This window comes from Fukomys damarensis, unplaced genomic scaffold (assembly GCF_012274545.1).
Source record: "Fukomys damarensis isolate Sample0158 unplaced genomic scaffold, DMR_v1.0_HiC HiC_scaffold_2, whole genome shotgun sequence".
NCBI lineage: Eukaryota > Metazoa > Chordata > Mammalia > Rodentia > Bathyergidae > Fukomys > Fukomys damarensis.
Window position 1 is genome coordinate 1,761,705 of NW_022900914.1, and position 19,009 is coordinate 1,780,713.

General features: G+C 47.9%; 1 long non-coding RNA gene across 2 annotated transcripts in view; it reads right to left on the reverse strand.

Moving 5' to 3' along the window:
- Positions 1 to 6,156: 6,156 nt before the first annotated feature.
- Positions 6,157 to 19,009, reverse strand: part of LOC117285869 — a 41,655-nt gene continuing 28,802 nt past the window's right edge. For both annotated transcript variants that reach the window (XR_004516960.1, XR_004516961.1), the window contains exon 2: positions 6,157 to 12,987. This is a non-coding gene — a long non-coding RNA (uncharacterized LOC117285869). The remainder of the gene's footprint in view (positions 12,988 to 19,009) is intronic.

The following is a 19,009-nucleotide window of genomic DNA, read 5'->3' on the forward strand; positions in this document are numbered from 1 at the left end:
AACTCGTACGGAAAAGGTCAGAACCAAGGGTCTCTCGCCTGTACTGCACAGGAGATGATTTAATCTGGGAAAATGAGAAAATATGTATACACATAGATGATGGGTGGATAGCTACACGGACGGACGGATGGACCGATGGCCCTCCAGTCACCGTGGTGAGGTGCGGCCTCCACTGCCCGTCAGCCTGGCCCGTGCGACATCCACGTCCCTGCACAGTGCCCCGCCCTGAGCCACCTGCAGCCTCCAGCCGTGGGCCGTGAGCTACAGAACAGGAGCACCACCCCAGCCTCCTGCTCCTGTCTCCACTGACAAGAAACACCACGGCCTCCCACACGTCTCTGGCATCAGCCCCTAGCATCTGCCCCACCGGTCTCGGGCGGTGCAGGCCTGAGACCACTGCCCCCATGTTTCCCATCTTCGGGAAGAATCAGACCTCCAGTGACTACTCCTCCAAAGAAGTCGCACAAACATCTTTGCCTTTCAAACACGCATTTTGTGAAAGGTCTTGTCAGAATATGGCTATGGCTACGTAACTCAATTTCTTTAACCCAAGACAGTTGCAAAAATGTGAGATCTTGAAAACGGCACGGAGGGCACAGCCACAGCTTTGGCAGCACCTGGGAAAGCAGGCTCTGTCGGCCTACCGTGCTGGGCAGACCCTCACACGTGCTTCCCGATTTCCCCGGGACACGGAGGGCAGGCGGGAAAGCCCAGTGAGGCCCTGCCCCGAGGGAGCCGCCAAGACCGGCAACATGAGCCACGGGAGCCTCGTCTCAGAAGGAAGCACCGCAGCGTGAGTCCCGGGACAGGCCTGGTCGGCCTTCTCCGATGCAAGTCGCCCACAAATACCCTGAGCCAGAAGGAGACCAACTTGTGAGAGGAGGACGGACAGGAAGTGGGGAGAGATGGAGAACGACCACTGATGGTTAGCAAGGTCCTCGTTTATGGGAAGGAAATGTCCTCCAATGGGTTGTGATGGACGGCACAACACTGTGAGCACAAGTGCCACTGGACTGCACCCTGGAAATGACTGGATTATGTAGTACGTGAATTATTCCTCAATAAAGTTGTGTTTATAAAAACCTTGCTATCTCATCCTAGCACTCTGGAAGGCTGAGGCAGGAGGATCTCAAGTTTGAGCCCAGCCTGGCAACTTTCAGACTTAGCAAGACCCTGTCTCAAAATAAAAATTAAAAAGGGCTGGGGACGTGGTTCACTGCAAAGACCCTGGGTGCACTCCCAAGCAACAAGGGAAAAGGAGGTTGCCAACAGATACAGATTTGGTAAACGTTACTCTATCGTGGTTCCCAGGTTCATTCACTTCGCAGAAGCTTTGAAGCGGCATAGATGCAGTCATTGTGTAAAGGACACCGAAGCTTCCTTTGAGATAGGAGAAGCGACTCCACTTTCCTTCCCCCGCCTCTGCTGCTGACCGGGATTCACTACGGGACCCACACTGGCAGCCTCCGTGGTCACAGAAGCATCGCGTGAAGGGGGCTGATGTCGGATTAGGACTCGGGGCCTCCCTGAGACCCACTGGCCCCAACAGCGGTGGCACAGCTCTGGCACGCGTTTCGCCATCCCTGCTAGGCCCTCCCAACTAAGTCAGTCCAGCCCTGCTCCACAGACAGCACCCTGAAGAGGGAAGCAGAACTGGGCTCTGCTTCACCTTGCCAAAGGACGGTGTGATGAAGTCTGTCGCCAGTGGCCCGATCCGCAATATTACAATGAAATACAAACCAGCGCCTTGTGGTCCTAGACATAACCACAGGCTTTTATGGGTCCAGACTTCGAAAACTACATATTGTGTGTACTGATTCTGGCAACTTCCAGAGATGTTGTGTAAACCCTTCCACCACCCACTGGATCCCCCACTTTGCCACTTCAGCTCTGACTCCAGATTCATAAAGAAAATCTGCATGAGAAAAATTCCCACTCCTCATAAAACTAAGATCTCCACGTGCAGGAATGTTATATGGAAAAACATTTCCAATAGAAAGTACACAAAATTTAAACAAGGATTATCTCACTGTTTAGTGCCAAATAAAGAATGAGTGTGTACAAGAGTGAATAATTTTCACTCTCTGTGCTCCGTGTACACCAGTGGAAAAGATTCCACTGCAGTGAGAGCACCTGGGGGACCAAAGCTTCATCGGCAGTGCGGGCCTGGAAAGCAGGGGAGTCCCTGGAGCAGGGGAGACCCAAGTCTCTGCTCCAGACTACACGGAAAGCTCAGCCACACGGGGCCGCATGGTAGTCCTGTGTGCCATGGCAAGTACAAGTGGCCTTCACAACCTTCTCTCTGTCGATATCCGAAAACACGTGTGCACACACGGTTCGCTTTTCGAGACTTTCACAGTCCAAAATGCAGTGTTATATCTGGAAATCCTAACTTAGAAAAACCGAGAATGCTCACTCTGGTAGCCTCTCGTCCTGAGGAACATGTATTTGTGATATGTGAAGTCAGTGTATACAACGCTTTGAAGTACCTTCTGCCATAACTTGAAACTTCCATTAGACTTTTTAAATGGGGGATTAAAAATGTCTGCTTTTTTCCTGTCTGGTTGTTGTTGCTGTTATTTATTTGTTATTTAGCAACTTTGCCATAAGATAAATGTACTTAAACTCTCATGTTTTTCTACAGAAAGAAACAGCAGGGCAAGATGACTTCAGGGCAAATTCCACTTACCAACAGGCCATCCCGCTCTCAAGCCCAGAGGCCAACTGACTTAGCAGACACTGGCTTATTGGAGACCAAGCTCAAAAGCTAGCATGGTTTGGTTTTGTGAGCTTTGTTAACCACAATTTCCCTCGGTCTGGCACCAGCGTTCAGAGCAAAGACCACAGTGAGAGGACTCTGGTCAGTGCGATAAGAGAGGTGTCCTCAGTTCCAGGAGGTCACTGCCATCAGCCTGAAGATGCCCAGGCAGTGAGAGTGGCAAAATGTCTGTGCTGGGGAGAAGGACACCGCGGAATGCTGACACTTGAGTTTCCTTCTGTATTGGCATCCCTCTTCTCTCACTCATGGAGAAAGCTGCCCCTGGAGAGGACAGCTGTGTGCTGCTCTCCTGTTTCCCATTTCTCCCTCATTTTATTCATTTAAAGAAATTAAATTCTTTATTGCATGAATTTTCAGGCCCAGGTGGCTTCACTGGTAAACCCAGGCAAATATCAAAGGAAAAAATAACATGATTTTAAACAAATCAATCTAGAGGATAAAAGTGGAAGAAAAGCACCCAGGACATTTTATGATGCCGGCAATACTCTCAATCAAAAACATGGTAAAGAAGCTCTTCTCCAGAAAAGAAAATTTCAGATCAGTATTCCTCCTGAAAGTATACTGAAAATCTTAAATAATTACTGAAAAACATTTACAAAATACCATGAAAACAATGATGATCCACTAAAACATATCCAGAAATACGAGGTTGGATTTATTAATTTTTTTGGTTTGTAGATATTGTGAAGGTAATGAAACTCATAGAAAAATGGAGAAAGATCTTCATCTCTGCCAATCATAGAAATATTTAATGAAATTCAATACTAGCTCATGTGAAGAAAAAGCGATCTTGAGCAAGGAGAGAATGTTTGAAATCTGAGTAACTTCAAAGTTCTGACAGCTAACACAACAGTCTCTGACAAAGAGATCGAGGTTCGCCACAAGGTCTACAGGAGGGGCAGAAGGTCTGCTCTCAGGGCCTCTACTCAGATCGCAGCCAGTGCTAAAAGCCAAGAAAAGAAAGGAACTTCAAAAAGAAAGAATTAAAACTGTATCTATTGTTGGCAAATTAACTTTTACTTCCCTTAGCATGTGTTTGCAGTACATAATAAGTTGGCACTGGCACCTAACACATCTACAGAAAAGTTTACAGCCAGGCATGGGGGCGCACACCTGCGATCCCAGCACTCGAGAGGCCAAGACAGGAGGATCGCCAGCCTGGGCTGCAACAGTGAGCTGGGGACCTGCCTGAACTACATAGCAAGGGTGTGTCTTACAAAAGCAGAAGAATGCTTATTAGGACCAATTAAACTGAGCTAGCTGCAAATTTAAGGGCAATGCACAAAAATCAATAGCGTGTCTCTATGCAGCAGCAAACAAGTGAAAATAAAAACCCTTTAAAGGTATACTATTTACAATAGCATTTAAAAAGTCACAATAGCTCCACATTACCCTGTAAAACTACTTTCCAGCAGCTTCTGAGTACATTCCAGGCATAGCCAGGGGGAATTCTGAATCTGGGATTCTGCAGCCAAGGGGCAGTCCAGGTCGGTCCCCTAGAGCCACAGCTGAGACAGCTCACAGGGAGCCGGGAGACAGTCCACGGGGCGCTGTGCCCCTTCTGCTCTTCAGAGCCTTCCTAGTGTGGGGAAAGACTCGGGAAGCTCACCAGAGCTAGCCCTTTACCGCCTCTTCACAGTGCCTTCTGCAGGGCAGGGTGCAAGGCGTGGGCCTGTGTCAGTGACCACGTGGCCCACCATGTGCAGTTGTCCCACAGCTCCCCCTGAGGGCAGCAGTGGGGAGAGAGGCCCCCAAGATCATGCCCCTTTGGCGAGGTTTGTCACTTGCCCGGAAAGGCAGACGCCTGGGATCTGCTTCAGCCTGAGGTCTCCACCGACAGCGCTGGGAGCATTTTGGTCTGAATCCACCACTCTTGAGTAGGACATCCTGCCAGGTTGCTGTCACGTGATGAGGCAAAAAAGCCCCGAACGGTCAGGCGGGCTCCCCATGCTCAGCCTGGCCCCTCACTTCGTGTTTTTCTGTGGGTACATTGTACTCGCTCCTCCTCCTCGGTTTCCTATGTATAAAACCAGAACCTGAATAAGGAGGCCTCCAAAACCATCCTGGGCCCTTTCATAATTACACCTCGTACGAAGTCTGCAAAGATGTAAATGTGACAAGATTATGTACAATTATTTAGCCCTTTAATTTGAATTCTTATGTAACATTTGCAAAATTCTTTCGGGTCCAAGTTAGTTTCTGTCTCTGCCTATTATTTTATGGCACTGGCGCTATTAATCTTACCAGACAAATGAGAAAACCCTAAAAAAGTATTGAATTACCCCCAGGTAATACAAACAGTAGAAGGACAAGGCCTCTGACTCCAGCCTGATCACCTTTGCTGTCCCCCGCAAATTAGTTCTGGAGTTGGCAGTTAATGAGACAAAGCAGCTCCTGGGATCTCCATACCCCAAGGTCAGGGGACTCCACCAGCCTTGCTCTGAGTCCCAGGATCTGGTCTGATAAATGAGCTTTCCACACGGGGTCTTGGGGACCCCATATAAACTTCTTCCTGTCTATACTTCTCTCAGTAACTCTGACCATTTGGAAAGAAAACAAGCCTATACAAGAAGGAATGTAAGGTGTTATTTTAACTTTGTATTCCACGCATATAAAGTTAAGCAAACTTGAATTTTTCAGTAAGTTCTTCACACATGGTCTCCAGACAAAGGCCCCAGAGTTTGGAGTCCCCAAAAGGCATGATGGTTACTCTTTTCCCATTCTATGGCCATCTTCCACCAAACTTTCCCTTCACAGCCTCTCTCTCCAGTCCCCTGTAAGATGCAGGCGTTCTTGAGGCACTGTGTTAGTCAGCTCGCTGGTACTAAGACAGATAAGAGGTAATCAGCTTATGAAAATGTTTATGTTGGCTCCTGGTTGGGGGGGCCCGGTCCATGAGGGATTGGCCTCCTGGCCTTCGGACCATGGCAAGGCAGCTCAACATGGTGGGCACAGAGCAGAGCAAAACTGCTCATCTCATGGCTAGGAAGAGAAGCAGCAAGGGTGAAGAGGCTGGAGACACGCTTATTCCTTTAAAAGCTCACCCCAGTGACCTGAACCCCTGTTACATTTCCACCACACCTCTTACATTTCTACCACCTCCCCAAAGGGCCACACTGGGGCAAAGTCTTTACCACACGGGCTTTCAGGGGACACTTAAGATCCAGTCTACGGCAGGGAACATGAACATAGACGCCAGAACTTTACCCCAATGCTTGGAGTGTCTGCCTGACTTACTCTCTGTCTTGATATCTAAAAGAAAAGAATCATTGCTTCATTTTTAGATAGGAAGCCAGAAAGTAGATATTTGGAGATGGGGAAGGAGACCTGTGGGAGGAGGTAGGAAAGGAAGAGGGGGGAAATGGGATTGAACTTGATTAAGACACATTAAATGTGTGTGCCGATTTCTCAGAGTAAACTCCCTTATCACATAATATTACCACTGAAAAACACAGAAAGCAACATCAAAAGTGTACTTGGTCATCACAAGAGCACAGAGGTCTTCACAGCACAGATCCCAGCACACAGCCACAGTGTGCTACCCTACGATAGTTCCAACACCAGTAACCCCGAAGTTCAGAACACGACTCCCGTTCCACCAGAGGGAGACTCTCCTGAGAAAGGAAGAATTTACAACATCAAGTGCTCAAGGGAACCTTCCCAGTGCCTAACCTGTAAAATTCAAACTTCACAAAACTTGAGCACAAGTATTATGATTCCTAACTCGTAGGAGATAAAACTAAATCAGAATTGCAAAGTGACACTGTCCAAGGATCCACAGCTTTGATTTTATTGGTTTTTTTTGTTTTGTTTTTTTGGTACCGGGGATTGAACTCGGGTCCCTGCGCTTGCAAGGCAGGCCACCGAACCGCTGAGCTAAATCCCCGGCCCTAGGGACCCATAGCTTTGGATCTGGATCCAAAGTTCACAGCCCTCTTCTACTTTACACAAGACCTCCAGGGACAGGAAGTTGTCTCAACTCCGTTGCTTCCTCCTTTGATTTGGGTCCTCAAGTCCCCACTTAAACCATCCGGCATAAAATAGTGAAGCAGCTATGGGCAGCACTGAGGACAACTTCGTAAGAGCAACTGACGACCAGAAACGTTAAACACACAGCTGGCCTGAGGCGTCAGGATTTCCCGCTGTTTCCACATGCGTCCTGTCTATTAGCCTCGTCCTCATCATGACTCTGCAGCCATCACAACTGCCCTCGTTGGAAACGAGAAACGAGGTGGCTACAGCTGTGCGTCCACACGTAGCTAGTGGTCAGGGATCTTTTGGCAAATGGGTTGCCCCAGGTAATCATCAGAGCTGACCAAAAGCTGATAAGAATCGATTCGTTTGTACTCACCTGTTGTTGAATATGGGTAAGTTCAAAGACTTCAACTAAATAATGAAAAGATGAGAACTTTGGTTGTTAGAGGGAAAACACCCATATATTTTTCTTAAGCATTAAACCCTCCCTCCTTGACAATATGTTCTGTGCATACATAGCTTCAACCCTAATATTTTTATTAAAATTTTATTATGGATAATTCTACTTATTCCATTTGATATAAAATAACTAGCTGTAAAGCACAAGAAAGAGCAGAAATGTGCAGAAGCATTCATAAGATCATGTTTTCTAAAAATGTATTTAAAAAACCTATTTGCAAACGCCCAAGCCTTCCTGTTACAGCAGATCACTGGCTCCCTGCTCCAAATCCAGCCCTGGCTCGGGGGGAGGTCAGTGAGCTACCTAAGACCAGCAACTGTTTCTCAAGGGCAGGTCTCCCGGGAGCTCTGACCACTGCCCCAGGGACCCCTGGGCCGGCCTGGCCTGCGACGTGCTGACGGGCTTGACGGCTCCATCACGAGTCCGTTCCCGGCCACTGCTGCGGTGGGAGCAGTGTTACTGGCAATGCCTGGTCCCCTGCGGGCCCGAGGGCGCGCCCTGCTCAATGTCAAACTTTTCAGCTGAGTGGACAATCTGGCTTCGCAGCGGGATGCTGGGGCAGGAACGCTGGGACGCCGGAGCACTCCTGGTCCTGTTGGTAACTTCATTTCCCAAACGTTCATAATTAAACAGCTTTTATTGAAGTAATCAGCAGGAGCTCCTTAGCTTTGTTTTTGCAACCGGTATCGTGTTTACAGAGCCAAATATTAGAGACTTTGATACCGAATCCCTCCTCGGATGTGTTAACGTTGGCATGGTCTCTAGATTCTGAAGATGAGGGCTGCCTCCGCCCAGCCTCCCCCAAAACCTCCAGTGCATCGCCCCCCACTACCCCCCCAACCGCAGAGCAGCCGTCCTCCTGTAAGACTCACTTAACAATATTTCTCCTCAGAGTCCCAGGGAACGGTGTGCAATGGAAACAGGGTGAAACATGAACTCAAAGTGTCTGTCGGACCAGAAGTTTTCAAAGAAAACATTTCTTAAATCTTGCGCTCACTGCCGTTTCAGCAGGCCTATTAGAGAGGATGGAAATGGGGGCCAACTGTCTCCAGTCGCTGAGGCAGGAATAGCAAACAAAACTCAGAGCAAATAAACCAGCCCCAAACTGGCATCCCAGGGCCCCCTGGCCAGTGACCTCCTTCGTTCCCAGGCGGGACGGCCAGCCCACCCTCTGGGACCCGGGGCAAGCTGCAGGTTAATCAGATGAGACATTAGTTAACAGCCTAGAGGACTAGAGAGTAATTAATCAGGGAAAGTCTCCAAACAGGAGGAGAATAAATAAACAACAAGCACACGCAGCCTCATGTGCCTCTAGATACGGCTGCCTGCCACCGAGGTGCCCTGCTGGGCCAGTGAGCATCTGTCTTGCTCACTCGGTAATGCTTCTCACGTGTGCCAGAGAGTGGGGCCGAGGGCTCCAAGTGAGCGGGAGATGAGGGACCGGGGTCTGCGAGCGAGGCTCCAGGGGGACTTCCGTGGTGAGCCTCGTCCTGCCCTTGACATTGGTGCTCGCTGAATGTAATCTGCTGTCTCCGACGTCTCGAAAGGGTTTTGCACACATTTCCAGACTCCTGCCGTTTGGAAAGCCCCAAGGCTCAGGTGCTGTCCTGAGGGGCCCTGGGTTCGGCCCCCCAGAGGCTCCACCCAGCCCGCAAAGACTTGGCCCGAGACCTTCAGAAACAGCTGGCTGCTTGTACAGCATTGATGTGCAGTGAGGAAGAGTGGAGAAGACGGGACACGAGACAGTTAACGGGAGGGGAGTCTCAGCCATCGTCCAGCCTGGCCTGACCCTCTCAGGAAATGGGGCCATTCGTCTGCGTTGCATCCTTTTCTTTCTGGAGGAACAGAAAACACTGGAGAATGCGTGTAATATAAACACGGCTGCATTTGCTCAGCAGCAAGGAAAGCACAGGCGAATGTAAGCCAGCGCTGCTCCCAGCACCCGCACAATGGTCTTAACCTAATGACCTGCTCTTAAACGGCTCTACAGCAAATCATAATTAAATAAATACCACTTAATAGCAGAGATTTGTTTTACTGCCAGACTATTTGTAGAGCGAGAAAGAGGTTGGATGAGTCATTTCATCTTTAATTATAAAAGTAAGGTAGCTTCTAAATATTTTTATGAATTCAGCCTCAAGCTGAGTTTATAAAATACCACAAAAATGAGTTAGAGGTATTCTGGAAAAAATCAGGGAAGAGGTGCGGAGGAGTGGTGAACCAAAAATTGAGGTTGCTTTGCTTTGTTGTCTTAAATGGAGCTGAAGTCTGGTGGCCTTCCCTCAGCCCCGTGACCAGGATTGTCTGACCAGAGCCACATAAAAAGCGCAGCGCGTATGCCAGGTAACCAAGGAAAACAAGAGAAGGATATGTGTGTTTCTGCGGCAAAGCAAAGGACAAAGGGTCAGAAGAACAGAAGCCAAAGCCCAGCTCTGCCACTCTCTGGGCACAGGAAGGGACCACAGAGACTGCGGCAGGGGAGGGCTTGCTGACCCTGATGAGCGGGAGGATGCTTTCGGGATCCACGCCCTTGTCAGCCCCCTGAAAGGCACACGAGAGCAGAGCTGAAACCCTCCTGCTCAAGAGTTCACTCTCCCTCCCTCCCTCCCTCCCTCTTCTGGAAAGTGTCACGCTCCTTATTCTTTTCTTTTCCCCTCTCTCTCATTGCTTAACTCAAATGTTTCCCTCATGCCTGGTTTTCTCAAGTAGGTCCCTTACATTTGTATCTCTGAGCAGTTGACCCAGCAAAGGCTTTGTGATCTTCAAAAAGTCCACCCACAGATCTTCATGTGCTCAAAAACTTGATGGCTGTGCTTCAGGAATACTGGGCCTCCCTGGAAGCTAGGTCCAGCAAAACACTGGGCTCTCAGTGCCTCCAATGACCCCTACAAATCTAACCTTTCCAGAAATAGGTACACATTCTTATAGGTCTTGCCATAGGGCCACACTCTTCTTCTGGGGCACAGAAGAACCTGGGAGGTGGTAAGTGTCCTTTCTTAAGTGTACTGCCTCCCCCAAACCAGCTTTTCAAAATCCTCCAGCTACTGAGCACATCTCCGGAAGTCTGTACCGGGGTCTTCATGAGAGCAGGTGCCACATTTTCCCCACACCGCATCTCCACCCAAGAACATCAAATAAACATGAACACAAAAGACACTGCTCATTTTACAGCCACCGAATGACATGCTCTGCTGTCTCTGAAAAAGCATGAAGAATAACGTGTAGCATCTCCTACACAGGAACTCAGAGTCTAATAAGGAAAATAAATGTATGAACGGGTAACTATAATCCAAAAAGGTGCCTTTTATGCTAGATGCATCACAAAGATAGACAGTGCTCTCCTTTAACCCCTGTCAGAGGCAGAGAAAAGGTGATCTTTTTCACCTAATCCATTATGCTTGATGGCATGCCTTCGGGGGTAACAGTTCCAAAAGTTCTCCTAATCAGATTTTCCACTGCTGTGACAAAATACCTGACACACCCAGTTTAAAGGTTTGTGGTTTCGGAGGTTTCAGTTCATGGTCAGCTGCTCTGAGGCAGAAATGTGATAGAGGAAGGGCCCGGTGGAGAAAGCCACTCACCTCTAACAGTTGAGAATTGTAGTGGGAAACCATGCGAAAGCAAGAGAGAAAGGGCTGGGGACTAATTATCGTCCCCAATCCTACTCCATCACATCCAAATAACGCTGTCAAATCGCGATCTCTTCAGTACATGAATCCACTGAAGGTACAGCCCTCGCAGCCCTGCCCAACAACCCACCAGGAACCACACACTCAACACAAGGAGCATTTTGGGGACAACTTTGAATCCAGCCATAAGAAGCACCAAGTTGGTCCAGCAGGACAAGAGAGCCCAGAACATCTCTGAGTACCCTGTGAGTGCCAAGGCCAGGGGCTGTGCCACGCTCTTGCAGGACAGGGCCAGCTCATGACACAGGCCTTGGTCTCCGTGAACACAGCTCCTGACACCTTGGACCCGGTAGCCCTGTGCCCCTGTTTACATCTACTCAGCACAGAAGAGCGACATTTTGAGGGGTGTTTCGACAACCCACTGCTATCTTCAAGTTCGCCAGAAGCTGCTCTGTGACAGATGGGCCAAAGCTTTTCTTCTTGAGTTACTGGCAAGATGGCAAAGTAACAGTCAGTGGGTCCAAAAGAAAGGGGAAGTAAACACTGACCGCGCGTGAAGAACTTTCTAGTGATGAAATGTGAGACCGAGTGAGGGCGGCTGGGCGGTGAGGACATTTCTGTCTTAGGAGAGGAGCGGGGTGGGGGAGGCCTTTGGGTCTGCTAAAGAGCAACTTGGGAAACGGCTCTGCTTGGCACTTCCAGGCCCTGCCTAGACGTAGCCATGAGACCAAGCAGGACCTGAAAGAGTAAACTTCGGACTCAGCTCCGAAAAAAACTGAAGTTACTTCTTGGGGAATCAAAATACTTTCAGGTGACTTCTCAAGTCAGAAGTGTCAAGCGTGACCAAGGGGGCTTGCTCAGCAGTCACAGGGGCTGTGGTGCTGTGGACTGCGTTCCGCACACTGCAGGCGGAGGGACACATCCCACCCCTCCTAATCTGAGGAATCCTTGTCGTAAATTTTGCCTCAGCAGCCAGCAGGGCGACTGCCGCGTCAGAGCAAGGGGAGGAGGCCACTTTACGAGAGCCCAAGGAGACAGCAGGCCGCCAAGCCCTCTGCCAGAAGCTAGTGAATCAGCGGCCCGCGGGGCGATGTGCAGGAGAGCCGGCTCCCATCCAGCTTGAGCACAGGTGAGCTGTGCGGAGCAGCGGGGTGCAAGGCTGCTCTGGGTGCACCTACAGCTGCTTGCAGGACCCACACCCTTCCAGGGCCCTCTGCATGCCAGGTGTTTGGTCTGTGAGTGCCACTCGGAACGGCGGAGAGGCAGGGCCAGTGAGAAACTCCTACTCCCTCCCATAAAGTCTCCTGCACCTGCAGGGGGTCGCATTCAGCAGAGAATGACCTCACCTTGGCCTTCTGGCCTACTATAACAGACAGTCATAGGCCAGGTAGCTAAAACAGCACACATAGATTTTCTCCGAGTTCTGATGCCTGAAAGGCCCAGACCGAGGTCCTGTTGGTTTGGTTTCCTCCTGGCTTCAAGGCAGCCACAGTGTTGCAGTATGCTCATGTGGTAAAATGGAGAGAAAACCCTGATGGTGTCTCTTCTTATTATGGCACAGATCCTATTGGGCCAGGATCCTACCTTATGACCCTTAACCTTCACTTTCTCCACAAGGACCTTAAGTCCATTCACAGTCACACTGGGCTTAGGGCTTCAGCATGCGAATTACAGGAGAATCCCAACATTCGACCAGGAGTCAAACCATTCCATGGAATGAGCTCTAATGAAGGTGTTTAACGTGTCCCTGGATTTTACCAAAGCCCAAAGGAGCATCTCACTCACAGTGGACTTGGAGTGGGGCAGAGCAATGCCATGGAAAAAGCACAGTGGGGCTGAAGGGAACAAGGAAGAGTCCTCTGCTTCAGGAGGAGAGAAAGGTCACATAGGACGGTGGTAGAGGGTCCAGGCTGCAGCCTCCAGCTGTCTGAATGGAAATTCTGCCTGTGAGTCCACTCAGCGGGACTCTGGACCAGCATCCTAACCTCTGTGAGCCTCCGTCCTCTTCGCTGTGAAGTGGAAGTGATGGGCTGTTTGATGGAGTTGCAGCAAACTGACGCCCCCAGTGGTGATAACAGCGACTGGCTTCCCAGGCAGAGCAGGGCTTGGAGTCTAAACCACAGGGAGTCCAGGAAGCAGATCCCCTGTGTGAAGAAGGGCAGGGTTGGAGAAAGCGAGGACGAGGCCATGGAGAAAACCAGATTGAAAGTTTATTTAATGCCATGGCAAAGCATTAAACTAAGTAAAATACAGTTTGCCCTTTGTTCTGAGAGCTCTAGAAAGTTTTGGAGGACTTGAGACATCAGAGTGACCTGAAGAGACCAAGAGTTTCAGAAGATCCATTGATCTGGACATTAACGTCCATGTGAGCAGGAGATGAAGAAGGACACAGGACCCAGACAGCACCCACCAGTGACAGTACCCGGCAGCCTGGCCCCTCCTTACTCTGAGAAGTAGCCACTGAACCCCCACAACATGCACGGCCCTGTGCCCAGCGCTGTCCCTCAGCCTCCAGCTCCTACTCCAAACAACGGGGGTTCAACTGCCTCCAGTCCTTCCGTACCCCGTCCGTTCTCCCCAACTCTGAAGCAGGCATGCTGGGCCCCATCTAGACACATTGGAGGGCCGGGATGGCAGGAGCCTCAGCTGTTTCCTCTCCTTGTGCCCTCACTGATGTTGTGGGAGACTTCTGACCCGGTTCAAGCCGCTCCTTTCCTGCAAACCGGTATAGCAAGTCACAGCTGCTTAGAGTCCATTCCTCCCTGCACGCACTAACGACTTCACAGCACAGACTTCTTACGGGACTCACAGGGCATCGGCACAGACTCTGGCACATCTCATGATGTTCTCCTGCAGGACACCCATTCCCTCCCTTGGGGCCGCTTTCTGTAAGCTCCTTTCTGCTCCACTACTGGCCGGGACCACCCATCCCCACTGCAGCCTATTTCGTCCCTCTGCTCTCAGGAGTTCGTCTTCTTTACAGTTTTCTGGACCCTCATTTGTCTTCATTTCCAAGCATTCCCTGATGGGGTCTTAAAAGACCATGTACTCCTCATCCACATGTCCTCTTATAGACACGACTATATGAGTACTACTCAGCCATAAAGAATTAAAAGCTAGACATTTATAGCTAAATGGATGCACATTGAGGCCATACTCTTAAGTGAAATAGGACACACGTGTAAATACCAAATTGTTTCTCTGGTGTGAGAAACTGAAACTGTAAATGAGGACCAAAATACATAATAGATAATGTGAAATAGGAAGAAAATATTCAAAGGGGATGGGGAACTAGGGAGGAGGGGAGAGGGGGAAGGGAAGAGGGGAAAGAAAAAATAAGGAGAAAATGGAAACAAAGCTTACGCAAATAGGGAGGGGTGGAAGGGTTGACTAGAGGAAAAGGGAATGGGCAAAAAGAAAAAGCGTGATAGATTGTGTATGGGTACAAATTCCCAATGATGAAGGTGATCATAATGTATACCTAAAATGTATCAATAAATTTAATGAATAATAAATAAATAGATAAATGTATATCTGTACGGAATGCACACAAAAGCCAAAGAGGCCCCTGATGGAGTATTAGTGAATTATTCAAGAATTCAAGTTAAGAAGAAAACAGTAAAAGGAAATCCATTCCATCAAAAAGCTTAACGGGGTAGTAGAAACAAAAAGTTTAGTCTTATGGATGCAAGAGAAAACTCTACATGTCATTGCTTGCTGTGGGATCTTAGGAGACTGTTTGCATTTTCTGAGTGTGATCCTTTAATGTGGATGTTAAATTTGTTTCCTGGTTTGTTGTGCATAAAAACTGAGATGCCATGCAAATCTGGGAATTTAGTGAGTGCAAGAGTGCAGCATCCCTGACCAGAGGGGAAGAGACACGGGAACCAGGAGTCAGGGCTGCAAAACCTGAGCCAGCTCGGAAGAGGCTGGGGAACAGCTCTCCTCAGGTGGAGGGAGGGAGGATGGGGAGAGCTGGTCTCTCTGATGCAGGGGGCAGGACCGAGCCCAAATGTGGAACTGCAGTAGGCAGAGTGAAAGGTCATGGCGACCGGGGGAGCTGACCATGCACACTGAACGTCCAGAGAAGACCTCTGTGCTGTAGCAACATCCTCTTCTGGGGTTCTGCCAAGCGAGATTTCTGCAGCAAGAAATCCCTGCAGCACCACCTGCCAAGGCTGCAGCGACATCTTGCAGAGGACAGGTGGCTTCACCCACGTCAGCAGGCCACGCAGGAAGGGGAGCACACAGGGCCTGCTGCTGGACGCCGCCCACCCAACCCTGTGCCTCCAACATGCACACCACCAAAGGGTCATTGTTTCGTTAACAGAAGCTCTGGGCATGACTGCTCTGTTCAAGATCAAACTCCTGTGTTCTTATCGCTTCCAAAATTAAACAGCCGATCGTCCCTGTTCACTTCCCTGGTTCCTACAGAACTTGTTCTTATCTTCCACTGGGCTTGGACGTTTTCTGTGGACAAGATCTTATTTTTCCTTTGCCCTGGCTACATATTACCAGCCCTCTAGCTGCCGTGTGAGTCTACTCCAACCCCTCTACCAGGGCTACGTGATTTGGAATGGACATGGACCTGGATGAGATGCAATATTGTATTCTTCCGAGAGAGGAAGAACATGAGGCCTTCCCTCAGTGTGCTAGAAGGCAGCATGTTCTGGTTTTGTCTGATAGCTTCTCTCAAGCAATGCTTGTTCTGTCCAAAAGGTCCTCCTTACTCCACTGTCAGTCTGTGACTCGAAGCTCCAAGTGCAGCACAAGAAGGCAAGTTGCCACTTGCTGGAATAATGTGCCAGAGGAAAGAGAGTCCATGCCCACTCCTAGTGGAGCTCTTAATGAGCTCACCTAAGATCACCGATTCACAGAGACCATTGTCCTACTACATGGGCTGTAACTGAGCACTGTGACATAGATGCTTCGAGGGTGACTCATGAGGGCCCTGCCATCCTGTCAACCTGGGAAGGTTGAGTTGCACTTAAACACAGTTATGACAAAAGGCAAGAGCAAACCAACCAAGAGAAAGAACGTTAGGGATCCGTGCAAGGTGAGGCCTTTTGTTCCCAGAAGGATGAGATGATCCTGTGAGAAGTACTCGTCCAGTAACTTCCCTGACTGTGCACTACAGCAAGGCCAAGCAGTGTGGGCCACACCACCCCCCAGGCATCTCAGGACATCTAGCCCAAAACTCTACAACTGAACCATCACCGGGGTCCTAGGTTTCCGGTCTCTGAGAGGCGCTGATGACCGGCGCAGTGTCCACAGTGGGGTCACGACCAGGGTCACGCTGGCCTTTACAGAGTGTACACCCAGTCAAGGCCAAGGGGCTCCGGCCGTGCTCCTCACTTTCCAAGTGAGCAGTTGTGATGATGACCCTTGGGAAGCAGACAAACTCCTTCATCACGACCCACAGGAGAAGGTCCTGACTCAGTCATGGGGTCTCGCCCTTCCTCACACACAATGCCTGGCAAAACAGATGCACAAAATTCCATGCTGAAGCCCCAGAATTTGGCTGCATGACCTGTGCAGTACCACACGCTTTGCTGAAAGGTGTCACCATCGTCTTAACAATCCAACTGGCTCTTTCAGCATTTATCATAGCCTACTTGTCAGTGGACCCCCTTTCTTTCTTGGGATTTCCTTTGCCTAGAATCATCCATAAGTCTAACGTTTCAGCAGACCGAGGGGACTGCTCCACCATTCAGCTTTGAGTAAGATGAGAATTAGGGAGTCCGCTGCCCTGGTGATTGCCAGGTCACCTCCAACATCTCCCAGCAAAAATAATGCTGTAACATCTATCTTTGCCAGGGCCCAGGGACCTGTGTGAGCATCTTTGAAGGACCAGAGGGCAGATGTGCGTTTAATTTGTCCCTCGGTGTCTGCAGCAGTCCACCAGCCCCTCTTCCTCCAGCAGAGGATGAGGGCCAGTTATACACCCATACCTACCATTCACACTTGGTGTCATGAAATTTTACCATGTTACCTACAATAGCAAGCACAAAGCTGTATCTTGCTCTTTGATTTGTATTTAATTTGCATACCTTCATTGGCTTGTTAGGCTTTGGGTCTTTTCTGCAGTGTGGTAGTTACACATGTCCTGGTCCAAATATTCTACCAAGGTTCCTTTCTCTTTCATATTAATTCCCAAGAGCTCTTTCTACATCCCTGATATTGATACTGTATCTGCATAAGATTTTGCAAGAATACTACTCTGATTTTAAACTTTTATTGACTTTATTCATGCTTTTACATCTGACATGATCAGATTCATCGTTTGTCCAAGTATTTCATTTTGAAGAGTTTATTTCTCTTGCATCCTTCTAGGCTTCAAAAATATTCCACTGTATCTTCTTCAATTAACATTGTAGCATTTATTTTCTTCCATACCCAATTTACTTTTCTTTCCATTTTTAGAGACTTTTCTGAAATACAGCTATTAAACGACTTATCTCCTTCACCTCTACTGATTTATTGGGCTCTTTCCTGGAATACTCACCTCCCAGAAGGAGATGTACACATATGTGCATGTAGATAGGGGGCAAATACATAGACATGTGTTACATCTTCGTTACATGCCTTCATATTGTACTTTGATTCTTCTCTGTAATTTTTAGAATGGGCTTATCAAGTTCTTAAAAGTATCCCACAGGAATTTTCAATGAAATTGTATTGAATAATATTAAATATACTTAATATGATCTGGGATTCAACAAACTTTTGTACCTATTACTTCTAATAGCATGTCTGTTTTGTTTTGTTTTCTCTGAAAGCTTCTTTTGATTTTACCTTATAAATTACCCAAGTTACAGCAAATATTCTTCTGGAGGATGTTTTTCTATATGGATATTAAAGATTCAAAAAGTACAATATTTTTAAAATAGCTACATGGTAAATAATGGAAACCACATTAGTTATTTTTCTCATTGGTTGCTGAGACAAATTACTCATGAAAATGGCCATACTTCCAAAACTGCTACATAGATTCAATGCAATCCCAATTGAAATTCCAACAGCATACTTCACAGACCTTGAGAAAAAAATCCAAAGTTCATTTGAAGACACCTAGTATAGCAAAAGCAATTCTAGGCAACAGAGACAAGGTATCACAATTCCCCAACTTGTAACTATACTACAAAGCTACTGTGAAAAAATTAAAAGCATGGTACTAACAAAGAATGGTACTAACACTGAGAATCAGTGGAACAGATTAGAAGATGCAGAAAACAACTCAAGGCACACTCAGCCACCTCATCTTTGACAAAGGAGCCAAACACCCTCACTGGAGGAAAGACAGCCTCTTTAATACATGGTGCTGGAAAAATTAGGTTTCAACTTGCTATATATTAAAACTAGACCTATATCTCTCACCATGCACTAAATTAAAATCAAAGTGGATTAAAGGTCCAAATGTTAAAAGAGAAACTTTAAAACAGCTGGAAGAGAGGCTAGGTAGAACTCTTGAAGACATTGGTATAGGAAAAAAATTCATGAACAAAACTTCCATCACATGTGAACTAGCACAAAGAATCAACAACTTGGATCTCTCCTTATTAAAAAGTTTCTGCACAGCAAGAGAAACCATCAGTAGAATGAAGAGACAACCTACAATGTGGGAAAATTTTTTACCAGCCATTCTTCAGACAAAGGCCTATTATCTGGAATATGTAAAGAACTTAAAAAAATTTCACCTCCAAAATTTAAAGACCCAATCCAAACATGGGCATCTGAAATGAAGAGACATTTCTCAGACAAAGAAGTAGAAATAGCAAATAAACATATGAAAAAAATGTTCAACATCACTGGTCATTCATGAGATGCAAATGAAAACAACACTGAGATTCCACCTCACCCCACAAAGAATGGCTGCTATCAAGAAATCAAACAATAATAAATGCTGGCAGGGTTGTGGGGAGAAAGGGACCCTCCTCCATTGTTGGTGGGAGTGCAGACTGGTGCAACCACTGTGGAAATCAGTATGGAGATACCGCAAGGACTAGGATTAGAGGTCCCATTTGACCCAGCCATCCCTCTGCTGGGTATCTACCCAAAAGAATTAAAAGTATCACACCACTTCAACATATATGTACCCATGTTTATAGCAACACACTTTGTAATAGCGAAAACTTAGAAACATCCCAAATACCCATAAGCTCAAGA